Here is an 11,614-nt window from a genome sequence, read left to right as displayed (position 1 = left end):
GTTTATGCTTCAATACACTGTGGGCAAAGGCCCTTGGACCAGCAGCTTCCTTTCAATATAATCTTTAACCAGCAAAGCCAGCCTTGGCCGTGTTTTTCTCCGTGCTTTGGAAGTGAAAATCATCGCCAAAAAGCAAATAAATCCCTCGTGGCCTGCCCACGCTCAGACTCTCCTCACACAGCAATCAATCCCCGGTCCTTGGTTGCTTTTGCAGATATTTCCTGGCTTATTAATTTTGCCTTACTCTGGAGCCTTTGGGCTCTCCTTTTTGATCCTTCCAGAGCAGCCACTTGTTTTTTGGCAAATGTTTCGTTGTCTTTTTCAAGAACTGAAAGCACAAAGTAGGGCTTTGCATGGGGAGCTGGCCTCTCCTCTGAGGAAGTGATGAAGTCGCCGTTCCTTTTTTTCAGTCCATTTGGGCAGCAGAAATGTCCATTTTTGAGGTGGGTTCTTTTGGTAAACGAAACTGAATCCAGCCCAGAAAGGTTCTCAATTAGAGATGCTTTCCAAGGAGCCTATAAATCCTTCATGTGCCCAAATCAGGCAGGGAAGAAAACATTATTATTATTATTGCTATTATTATTATTATCATCATCATCATCATCATCATTATTTTTATCATCATCATCATCATCATTTTTTTTTTTGCTCTTGCAGGGCTTTTTAGAATATCAAAGAAAAAGATGTTTGCTCTGGTTGTGGCAAGCTTCAGCCTTCGGAGCAAAATCCTCCACTACAGGAGCGGCGAGATAAGGAAACCAGCAGGAGGTCTTGGGCAACCTGCTCTTATCTCTCAGATCACCTGCCTCAACATCACGCGGCAGCGAGCTGCTAAGGAGCTGCCTCAGGATCCACAGGGTGAAGAAAGAAAGAGAGAAAGAAAGAGAGAAAGAGAGAAAGAGAGAGAGAGAGAGAGAGAGAGAGAGAGAGAGAGAGAGAGAGAGAGAGAGAGAGAAAGAAAGAAAGAAAGAAAGAAAGAAAGAAAGAAAGAAAGAAAGAAAGAAAGAAAGAAAGAAAGAAAGGCTTTTTTTTTTTTTTTTTTTGCATTTCTAGGGCTTCAAACCATTATCACACAGGACCAGGGGATGGAATTCAGATTTTGTTAAGCAAAAACCTTGGCTTGGGATAAGAGCAAAGTGTGCTTCTCCATGAGGGATCCTTCTGGATGTGTGCACCCACATTTTTTCTTAATTCACCCTAATAACCACTTTTAATCACTAACATTTGACTTCTGAAACAGCACTATAGTATTTTCTTGTAAGATCTTTAATATTCCTGCCCTCACCTCATTCCCTCACATTGCTCTCCTTGACTTAGCATCACTGCAGCCCTCTTCGAGCATTTTCTGCTGCCGGTTCACCCTCCAAAGCTGACATTGCCCAGCTCAGCACCAGCTTTCCTCTTCCCATCACGGGGCGATGAAGCACCCGGTCTAAAAATGTTGCAAATTACCCAACCCAAGGCCTTTGCTGCTTCAACAGTAATGAAATAGAAACATATTTTTGCCTTTGTGCCAGGCTTTATCACTTTCAATTGGGAATTAACCAGCCTACATTGGTCCCCTGTGCCATTTTAGACAACGGATCTGTGTTTTTCATCTCTAAAAGGACAGGGAAGCCCTAACCCTGCCTGAGAAGTGCTGGCTGTAGGGGCTGGACACGGATGCAGCTCTCACCTCAGCGTGGGAGCTGGGATGCCTGAGCTCAAGCCCTCCCTCTTGAAGTATGTGGCTTAAAAAAACTCAGCAAAGATTCTGGTTGTCAGCTAATTCTGCTGGATTTTGGCTGCCCAGCAGCAGCTGGGGGCTGGGACCTTAATCCCCCTCTGAGCCCTTTTTGCTTTACAGCTCCCTGTGAGGCTGAAGGTCCCTGCTGGGGTTATTTCTTTCTTGGGACTCGTCCTGCAGCATCCTCCCCCTTCTCCCAGCAGATCCTCACGAACAGGGAACTCCGGTTGTGCAAGCCCTGGTGACTCAGTGAGCTCACGAGGAATCAAGTGACTTTGCAGGATGACATAAGCAAAAAGCAAAAAGCATCTTCCCTCCGTGGCTGGGAAGCAGCAAATCCAGCTCTGTGTGAGCAGAAAGCTGCTGAAGGCAGAGCCCCACAGGGAGCCAATGCCAGGAATATCATTTGCTCCTGGCAGGATCATGAGGAATGGCCTCAAGTTGTGCCAGGGGAGGTTCAGGTTGGAAATGAGGAGACATTTCTGCTCAGAAACAGCAGTCAGGCGTTGGGATGGGTTGCCCAGGGAGGTGGTGGAGTCACCGTCCCTGGGGGTGTTCAAGGAGAGGTTGGACGTGGTGCTTGGGGACATGGTTCAGTGGGTAACATTGGTGGTAGGTGGATGGTTGGACCAGATCATCTTGGAGGGCTTTTCCAAGAGATGATTCTGGGATTCTGTGTTTCTGTGTCCCTCTGTGCAGCTCTGGCTATGGGCAGAGGGAAGGATGAAGGCAGAAACCACTCCAGGCCTCTGCTCCTGGTGCTTTCCAGCTGCTGCCAGGACTTTGATTTGGGCACACTTAGTCCTTGGCAAGGCTCATCTAAATTAAACATTAATAGTTTTTTTTTTTGTTGTTTTTTTTTTTTTTTTTTTTTTTTTCATTTTGTATGTAAAATATGGAAAATATTCCTTTGCTTCATCATCTCCCTTTGGCATCTCCCCTCCTTTGACTTTAAGCAAGCACGACCATCAGCGAGCCTTTGTGCTTAGCAGTCCAGGATGGATTTTGGTGTGAGTTTTAAATCCACGGGAACTGCTTTCCACTTTTCTGGAGGGGCTGCTGCCCCACCTTTTTGGGGAAAAAGCACTCTTTGCTCCTGTGGGCTGGGGCTTCAGCAGGTGATAGGATCCCAGGTCGACCACGATGTCCCTCTTGACACCTGCCCTCCAGGGCACCTTTCCCATGTGCTCTCTGCCCACGGGTCAGGAGGGCTGAAACCCTTTTGGGCAGACACCGTGCTTTCATTTCCCTTTGTGGGACCTGCCTGCCTTTTTTCTTACTCACACCCTACCCCGATCCCCAGAAAACCCAGCAGAGGTGGTTTTAGTGTGAGCCAGATGTCAGCTGCTTTCCCCGTGTGCCTCTTCCTGACCTCCTCCCTCCAGCACTTGCTGAGCTTGTGCTTTGAAATCTCCGTCCGTCTGTCCCGGCTGGTGACAGATGCAATCTCTGTCCGTCTGTCCCAGCTTGTGACGGGAAGCGAGAGCCAGCTTCCCCTCCTCACCCTCCTGCGGTCAACCCCTGCTCAGCTGGTGGGCTTGCACAAGAGGCACTGGGGAAGGGGCTGCTCTCGTGCCTGACAGAAACCTCCAGCTGGCCCAGGAGGAGGAAATCAACTGCAGAGAAGAAGTGAGAGAGCAGCTGAGGCATTGAAACGCGCTGTGACAATTTGCATGCGGAGCATTTTGCTGTGGGTGCTTCAGACACGAACATTGGGATGGATAAAGCAAAACCCCCTCCTGTGTCCTTTGCTCTCCTGCAGCACCAGCACTCAGGTGTCCTCCATCAAGAGCAGCTCTGCATGTTCCCCCTCTTACTTTGGGGGAACTAAAATTTAATAATTTTAATAATTTTAATAATTTTAATAATTTTAATAATTTTGTCTCTCTCTGCAGTCTCAGAGGTTGGCCACAACCAAGACAAGACCCTGAGCTAGGTGGGCACCTGGCTGATGGGCTTGTTCCTATCACAGAATCATAGAATTGCAGAATAGTTTGGGTTGGAAGGGAACTTAGAAGTCATCTAAAGAAATTTTAATTTATTTAGAAAAAAAAAAAATGTGCACATGCTGATGGGGATGTTCCCAAGGGTGGAAGGAAGGCTCTGCGGGAACATCCATCCCAGCAGCATCTCGCTGGGGACCTCAGGGTTTGCAGGATGAGGCCAGACCCGAAGGGAAAGCAAACTGCTGGAGGCCGGGCTGGGTTTTGGTGCCACCTCGTGGTCCGGGAAGGTTTTATAAAGTGCAGGAGGAGTTTGTGCAGAAAAACAGAAAAAAAGTGCTGCAGGGCATCACAAAAGGGCTTGTCTTAGGACGGGTCTCATCGCTGGGGGATGATTGCTGTCATCCCAAACCAGGGATGCTTGGGAATGGCTCCCCTAGGGAGGTGGGACAGTCAGCTGCTTCTCATCCCATCTCCTGGATGGGATGGAGCCGCAGGAACCTTCTCTGGCTCTCCAGGAGGGATCGGACCAAGTCCCAGCCCTGTTGGTGTCACGGCTTCTAGCAAGGATTGACCCCAGAAGAAATTGGTGGGAGCATCTCCAGTGCCCGCTGGCTGCTAAGCAAGGAGCCCTGCTTCAGTACAGCACAGAAAGGAGAAAAAAATAAATAAAACACACCAGAAAATAAATAAATAAATAAGTAAAAATGCCAGGGCCATGTGCATCAGGAGTGAATAGGAAGCTAAGCACCATAAAATCTCTGTGGCAGGAGGACTGAACCCTTGCTCCAGCCCATCTCCGACTGATCCTGGAAACCTCCAGCTGGAAACAAGGACGGTGAAGGTTTGGGAGGCCTCGTGCACGATGAGCCCAGCTGGCTGTGCACACAAAGGTGCTGAAAAGAAAAGATAGGCAGAGCAGGAGCTAATGAGGAGCAGCTTTACAGTGGGATTAGCCGGGGGAGCCAGGAGAGCATCTCGTGACAGCCGCAGTGGCACAGGGGAAGCAGGCAGCTGTGGGTTCATCCCCAAGGTCTCACCATCCCCGCTGCTTCCCAAAGCGCTTCCCAGCCAAATATCTGATAAATTCAGCAGGAGGAGGGCAGCAGGTTCAGCTTGGAAAGAGCAGATGGAGAGGGTGAACGTGTTTTGTGCTAATTGCAGTAGAATGAGATGCGCGTGTTTAAAGCGGGGCTTCAGGGTAGAATGATTCTGCCCTGGGGTTTTGGAGAAGTCTTGTTTTTTGAGGAGGAAAGTCATAAATTGGGGTGTTTCCTAGATGATTAGGCAGCAATTCAGCTAGACTGAAATGGGTTGTTAGCCGTAGGTTGCTGGAACTGGACCAGCAATGTGCATGGTGGACAGGGCCTGTGGCACTTTGGCCCCATGTGTCCTCCAAGAGCCTGTAGGCCTCACCCGAGGGGCAAGTGGTGGCCCCATCTCACAGGCCTGAGTCTTTCCAGCATCAAGTGAGGTCCTAACCCTGAACCCACCCAAGGGACAAACACCAAAAAAGTGGGGATCTTCTGCTGGGAATGGCTACATCAAGGCCTGGCCCTCCTAATGTCACCCCAATGGCTTGGAGCATGTTCCTCCCTGCCGGGATGTCAAGCGGCACGTCCCAAGGTGAGCAGAGCCTGAATAAAAATTATCCCCGCTCCAAAAAGGAAAGCCAGGAGTGGTATTTATGTACAAACATCTCAGGCGAACAGCCCTGACCTCCTCCTCCTCCTTCCGCCCCGAAGGCGGATTATTTTTGCTTATCTCCGCATCCCTGGGGTAGCCCTCTGAGGAGATATTCTGGGAGCCCGCTGCTGTTGTTTCCTCCGAGCACCATTTCCTCCAGCACAGGGTCAGCACCACCACCCTCTCCTGATGTGGGCCCCGTGGGTCGCCCGTGGTCCCCGGGGAGGCCTGGGGCTATCTCCAGGAGGACACCAGCCGGAGGAGGAAGCCAATGGTCCAGGAGCCGGGGTGGCTGGAGGGTGCTGGGCAAGGAAGCAAAACAGGAAGGTGGTGGGAGATAAGGAGAAGAAGCTGGAAGAGGAATATAGGGGAATAATGGAGGGAAGGATGGAAATGAAAATTCTCTTACTGCAGACAGAAAGGAAGCCACCAAGACAAAGGCAGAGCAAAAAAAGTCTTTTGTCTTGCTCAAAAGTCTCATGGACTTTTGGGAGTGTGTTAGGTCTAAGACCTCTTTGCTCCAGGAGAGACTGTTGGGAATGGTCTCTGGCATGTACTGATGGGCAAATTGTGACCAAGGTTTGTTTGGCTCAGTGGTCCTTGGTTGGGGTTAAAAGCAAGGGCCTAGTCCTTAAAGAGTGTGGACAAAGACAGTTGTAGTTGTAGATCACTTGTAGATCATCCCTCCTTGGTAGGGATCTGGGTCCCATCTCTCTGGAGCAGGAAGGGACATCATGTGGTGACAACATCTGGGTGATGGTAGCCAAACTACATCTCCAGGGTTCAGCCTTGAGAAGAGGGGACGAGGGAAGAGGTTGGCCACAGCTCTCCAGTTGGTATCAGCAGAGCGGGTTGGACCATAGACACGTGGTGGTGAGCCCAGTCAAACCATGTGGAGAAGGCAATCATGGAACCCCAGGGGCTGTGTGATCCCTCAATGTTCATCTGTGTGTCTCCAAGCAAGCTCTAGGGATGGTACTTTGTGTCTTCATCTGATGGGTCTGCAGGTGGACATGAAATGGAAAACGGAGATAAGGTGGTGGTGCCTGGGATGGGGAAGGACAAACTCCCCTGTGGCCTCCTAGGTGGTAAAATACCTCCAAAAAGAAAATCTGGGAAACTCAACACATGAAAACAGGCCTCCAGCCTGCCTCAACAGAGACACTGTGGGTCTGGGACAGAGCTGAGGAACCCAGCAGCCACCAGCTCCACCACGGACATTTCCACACCCCCATTTCCCTACCTGCAAGGCTGGAGACCCTGAAGTTGAAGACACGAGAGATGGAGGGAGAAGAGAAGACAGGGAGGAGGGGATGGCGGTGGCCAGGCTGTCCTCCTCAGGGCGCCGAGGAGGTTAGTTTTGTGAATGGAAATTTTACCGCTGCCTCCCCGCCTGGGGCTGTTATCTCTGCTGCTATTTCGGTCAGCAAGAAGCAGGCAAGCCCGTGCCAGACCCGGGAGAGAAGCAACGGGAGAGGGTGGGGAGCTAGGGCAGCTCCTCTGTCGTCAGAAGACGCCGGCTCCAGCCAAGGTCTGCGACGGTCCGGAGATAGCGGGGTCCTCTGGAGACGGGGCTCGCCCCGGGGTCGTTGAGCTAAGTGGGATCGGTGACAGGCTGCACATTAGGGCTGATAAGGGCCGGATAACGGTAGCCAAACTCCCACGGCCTCTGCAGGCACGGCCGGGCACCCTGGGGACCGGTGGAGGGGAAGGCTCAGGGTGACAGGGTGACCCCCTCCCCGATCCGTCTTCTCCAGGGACGGCGATTGGGAGGGAAATGGGTTCACATCCCCCCCCCCTTAGAAGGAAAGTTGCGTGGTAAGAGGTGAAAATCACTTTTTTTAGATATATTTTTTTCCTTTTCTGAATGGCATATGAAGGGATTTTCATGCTGACTGCTTCCTCTTTTCAATTCACTCAAGGGAAAAAAAAAGTACATCAGGGTCACGGGATGTTTCTGTGGGAGGTTTTATCATGTCGAAAATCACTTTCTTTGGTAGAGATGTCTCTAACGGTCCACATCCCAAGATAGCCTTTACTATTGCAAAGATATTATAAAGATAATATTTTAAGAGATTTCTTATAAACCTAATAAAAGGCATTTGACACTCCAGGACACCTTCTTCAGATTATCCTGGGAGCAGAGGGAAGATCAGAGACACCCTGAGGTCCCATCCAGGCTCAATTCCTCCATCTCTTCATGAGCGTTCAGCTTTGGGACACTGCTTTATCTTTGCCTTAATCTTACAGATGGGTAAACTGAGGCAGATAAGCTTGCAGAGCCGTTCAGAGGAACGAAGTCCAGCCCTCCACGTGACGGATCACATGCCATAGGAACAGCTCTACCCCACAACTGAACAAGCGCCAAAACCTAAAATAAGATTATTTCCCATGGCGAGCCTTTATTGACCTCCTGTTTGCCACGGCATGGGCTCAGGAAGGCTCAGCCCGGGACAAAACCCAAATTTTTGATTCAGCAGTTGTGTCGCTGCCTGGAGGATGCATCAGCAGCGGGGATGTTTTGGCATCAGCATCGGATGCACCGTGAAAGTTAGATGTTACCGGTAATTGTTTTACCCCGTGTGTTTGTTGGTTTTGTGGCTAAAGGAGTCCAAAGTCCCAGGATTTCTCAAGGAGGATGAGCCACTAGGGGAAGCCTCCTGTCCTCATACAAGTGATTTCTAGAGGTGATCATGGAGAGGGGAAGAAAGAAAAGGAACGGAGGAAGGCAATGCGTGCTCAGCTCCCCGGTGTTTAACCTCGTGAGTAAAAAGGACAGTCCCAGGAACAGGGAGCAGGGCTGCCAGCTCGGTGACATGACCCCTGGGGACAGCTTGCTGCTCACACAGACCCACATGCACGGCAGGTTGAAAAATATTGGCTTTTCAAGGAAAATGGATTGCTTTTTTGCTCCCTGTGAGAGCTGCCTTCTTTCTGTTCCCGATGACGTGTGGCGGTTTGTCCTCTGACTCTGGGCCCATATATTTCTGTCCTTTATGTTACCCAGTCCGTGGCCCTTACCCCAATACATGTCCTTATGTACAGAAAGGAGAGAATTTCCAGGAAAATGAGTCACCCCCCCTACCAAGGGTATTTACTGGTTTTATAACATCACTTTCCTTTACAAACCTTATTTATTGAGCGAAGGATGACCACTGCCTTCATGAGAGCATTGCTGTCGCAGGCTCATCCATGCAAAACCCACTCACCTCTCCCACGCTCGAGGCATGGGATGTGTCCCCACACGTTTTTGGGTTTGGTTTTGTCTCGGGGTGGCCCAGCTGGTGGCCTGGGGGCTGGCAGTGGCTGGTGGGATGGCTCTGCCTGGCCTCGGAAGGCATTTTGGTGGTTTTCACTACGTGACTCTGGTGGTGCTGACCCTGATCAGAGGCTGGAGATGAACTGAAGAGCTGTGTTGGATTTCTGCTCCCTCTGTCTTTTCCAAAGACCGAGAAAGCCAATTTTCAGGCTCTGCTCTGCAAAACAGGGTTGTGGGCCAAAACCCTGCCTTTCCAGAGCTTGACAAAACTCATCACTGCAAAAACACAACGAGATGCAGTTGACAACTGGGATCGTGCCCCATGGGGTCTTGCTAGCCTAGCCAATATCCTTGCAGAAGGTCTTTCCATTTATACGTATACACCCATATGAATCGAGAGAGATGTTGTCAGGAAGCAGGTTTTAGGATCTTACCCAAAGAATTTAGGATGGTCCCCAGTGGGCCAGCAGGCTGCAGACCCAACACAACCCCATTGTGGATGCATTCCTCCAAAAAAAATATATTTTTCTCTCTTTTCATAGGGCACGGGGCGGGCAAAGGACAGGGTGGTTGGGCTTTGATACCCACGCACCTCCCCTCCATCCCCCCTCTCCTCCCCATCACCTTCCCCAGCCCCTTCCCCTCTTCTCGGCCCCGATAAGCCGGCATGTGGAAAAAATGTTGTCACGCATATCTCACTTCCAGCGCGTGGGAGTCGCTGATAGCGGCCCCAAGATCTGGACAATAACGCCTCCTGACAGCTCCTGCGTCCCTCCCAGGCCTGGGGAAGGGTCCTGCTCCACGCGCTGAACGTGTTGGGTTGGAGAAATGATGCTTGGTGGAGCCTGACGGCCCATTTCCACGGGGAAATGAGGATGGAGAGGAGAACCGGCTCACCCAGCACCCCTCCTCAGGGGGCTTTCCCCAAATTCAGCCCTGAATTCCCTCCCAGGATTTCTCCAGGCCAAGAGCCACAAGCTTTTGTCAGTGTTTGTCTTGGAGCCCTCCACCGGCTCCATCCCTGCAGAGAGCTGAGCTGCGTGGCCCCCGCGCTGTTGTTCCTCCACGTGGCGCTCCCGAAAGAGCCCCGAGCGCCTCGCCAAGGGGATGAAGTCATTTATTTACGCCCGGACAATGCGCTCCGGTACATCAGCACCGACCAACTGACACGCTTCTGCTCTGACGTGGACGGGGAGAGGTCAGCACGGAGCAGCCTCCGTGGCCGTACCCTTTCCCACAGGGGCATCCAAATAGGACATCCATTTATTCATGGTGCCAGGGCATTGCTGGCAGAAACACGGGGTTCGTTTAACAGGCACAAGGGTCTCCATGGTGCCTGGCTCCCTTCTCCTTCTGCAGAGATAAGAAAACCTTTGTAAGACGTGATTCTCGGTGCGCAGAGCCCGTTCCTTTGGCTCTCAGGGGAGCCAAGGAGGCCAGAGGAAGTGGAGAGCTTTGTGCTGTAGGTATTTGGATAGGAATGGGAAGGGCCCTCCCAAAACAGCAGCCAGGTGTGGAGGAGCCCTGAAGGTGACCCAGATTTTAAAGCACTCCTGGTTTTTCAATCTCTATTTGATTTTTACTCAAAATGCTGTTCTTTTTTTCCAAGTGAAAAAAACATTTTTTTTATATATTTCCATCTGGAAAGAGAATGCTTCAATGTTTACATTTATGCCCTACACCTTCAGTGCTGTCACCCCAAATCCCCTTTTTCCTCTGGAGTGGGGTCTCCAAAGTGGGTCATGCACCAGACAACCCGATGGGGTGCAGGAGGAAAATGTTTTCACACCATCAATAAATAAAATACTATAATAAAATTAATGCTTATTTCATCTCATCCTTTTTTTTTTTTTTTAATTTATATTTTCGTGTGTTTGACAATGTATACAATATAGTAGTGCAGTATTATATGAGTATCTTATGTAGATAATTTCATAAATACAGGAAAATATGTATATTGGAGGTTCATGCTCAAAAATATTTTACCGATGGGGTGCACAGTCAAAAACATTTGGAGATTATGGCTCTGTGGGGCTTTCTCTCTCCTAAAACTGCAGCTCCCACGTCCCAAAGGCCATTCCGTCCCCACAGCAGGAGAGAGGCAGCATAGTCTGATTTTGGCTTTATCTACAAATATTTCTTTATTTTCTGATCAAACCCCAGTTCTGGGGGAGAGAAGAAGAATGAGTGGCGTTAGGGTTTATTGCTCTTTTATGGAGAATGAAGGTTTTCTGTCCCAAGATGGAAAATAATTGCCAAAATCCTTCGGAGAAGGACCTGATGCTCCATCTCAAAACCATTTCCATGGTAAATCTGCAGCCAGCCCTGCCTGAGAGCACCTCCAGCCCCACTTTGGGCAGGGGACGGATGCCACCACCTCCTTCCCTCCCTCCACCCGCAGGGCTTGGCTTCCTCTTTTGCTGCCAAGGGATCCTCCTCAACCCTTCACAGACAGTCCTGTAGGATTTTCCAGGTTGCCTGCCCGGAACGGGAGAGGTTAAACCCAGCAGGAGCAGGGTGACAGGGCACAGAGGCGCTTTCTCCTGGGCTGATAGCTGGCTCCATCCTGCTGGGAGCAATTTCCCGGCGTGGCTCCTGCCAGGAGCTGCTTCCAGCAGCGAGCACACACACTCACACACACACTCACACACACTCACACGCGTCCATCCGGGCGTGCTTCTCACAAGGCTCACATTCAGGCTCTCCCCACCTCCTTCCCCTCGCAGCCCCGGCAATTGGCGCGCTCCCCGAGATCTCATCCTGCCCCTGATAAGGCGCGGAGGCGGCTGCGAAAGGAAGGCTCCCAGTTGCTCCCGGCGCCAGGCTGGGTAGAGACAGACGCGTCCAACCCTCACCTCCTCCTGCAGCTCCTTCTCCTCCTCAGAGCCAAAAACAAATGACATCAGCCCCTCGTGTGTGTGTGTGTGTCCAGCATCCCTATCAGCCCCACGGAGAGGCGAGCGCATGGAGGAGCAAGGAGGAAGAGAGGGGGGGAAAGAA

This window comes from Anas acuta, chromosome 3 (genome assembly GCF_963932015.1).
Source record: "Anas acuta chromosome 3, bAnaAcu1.1, whole genome shotgun sequence".
NCBI classification, from domain to species: domain Eukaryota; kingdom Metazoa; phylum Chordata; class Aves; order Anseriformes; family Anatidae; genus Anas; species Anas acuta.
The sequence above is the reverse complement of the archived record's forward strand: the minus strand, read 5'-3'. Positions refer to the sequence as shown.